Genomic DNA, 1,223 nt, shown 5'->3' with positions numbered 1-1,223 from the left:
ACACACACACACACACACACCTAGAAAGCAAATATTTCTTAAGAGTGCCAAAAGGAGACTTGAGTAACTACTGTAGCTTTGGACAAAGCAAAACCTCACTGGCCTACACTACACAGACTGGGGAATTGGATCTAATCTGAGCAAAATAGGTTATGATCAGCAAATATATACAGTAGCCTACATTAAGAAAGTGTCTAAGATTGTTATAATTCAAATAGTTTGGAGAGATCTTCGCAGTAACATGAGTCTAGCAGCATGGCAGGCTGTGACGCGCAGCTTGCACCTGCCTGGGATCTGTTATAAAGAAAGGAACAAGCGGGGAAGGAGGGAGGGGGGGATGTTGTTGAAAACTGCAAAGAAGAGAAAAGTTTCTTTTACCTTGAGCGGAGAGGAAAATCTGGATATTGTAATCCGACAGACAGGAAAGTGCAGAGCGGTGTTGATATGTTCTCTGCTCAGGAAGTCCTTCACAGGTAGAGAGGACTTTTCTGTTTCTCACACTCTCACAGGATCTGCACTGTCAGACCCTGTCCTCTCTATATACAGGCAGCCAGCAAGGGCTAACCACTCCTCCTCGACCCCCCTTCGACTCACTCACTCACTCACTCTCCCTCTCTGCCCTGTCCCCTGCTCCACTGCCTGAATCTGTGCTCTCTCTCTCTCTCTCCCTCTCTCTCCCTCTCTCTCTCTCTCTCTCTCAGTGTCTCTCGTCATACACACAGATTTCCCTCCTGACTCCCACAGGTTTGGTAATATCATGGCGTTCCTTTCCTATCAGCCTCCAATATGAAAGTGAAATAATAATCAGTGGTTCTTGTGTGGAACACCTCTCCTCTCTCTGTGTCCGCTCTCACTTTCACAATCAACAGCTAGAGTGGTTTCCCCTCCACTATCTGTGGCTTTTCCCTGTGTGACCAGGGTCATTTCCGTCCTCCACCTAGTGGTCAGGGCCAGCATGGCTTCACCTCAGGCCACCTGAAAGGTATGGGACAGCCTGACCTGTGAAGACCTCCCAGCTTCTAGAAGTTCACGAGCTAGCCTCGAGGTGCAAAACCCTGGCAGGCAGGTTAGGAAGGTTAACTACGCCGAGTGTGCTAAATATTAAGGACATCTTCCTGATATTGAGTTGCAGTCCCATTTAGCAAAGTCCACATCTCACTTGATTCAAATCCTTCTCTAACTCCTTTGTGATTGGTTTATAATAAAGGAAATCAATCAGGGGC

General features: G+C 47.3%; 1 pseudogene across 1 annotated transcript in view; it reads right to left on the bottom strand.

The window, feature by feature from the left end:
• Window positions 1-502, bottom strand: part of LOC310772068 (tubulointerstitial nephritis antigen-like pseudogene) — a 7,092-nt pseudogene extending 6,590 nt beyond the window's left edge. The window contains exon 1 of the transcript in view: window positions 379-502. The product of the transcript in view is annotated as a tubulointerstitial nephritis antigen-like pseudogene (transcript). The remainder of the gene's footprint in view (window positions 1-378) is intronic.
• Window positions 503-1,223: the final 721 nt, after the last annotated feature.

This window comes from Poromitra crassiceps (genome assembly GCF_964638095.1).
Source record: "Poromitra crassiceps genome assembly, contig: HAP1_SCAFFOLD_1854, whole genome shotgun sequence".
NCBI lineage: Eukaryota > Metazoa > Chordata > Actinopteri > Beryciformes > Melamphaidae > Poromitra > Poromitra crassiceps.
This window is presented reverse-complemented; position numbering and strand designations above follow the sequence as displayed.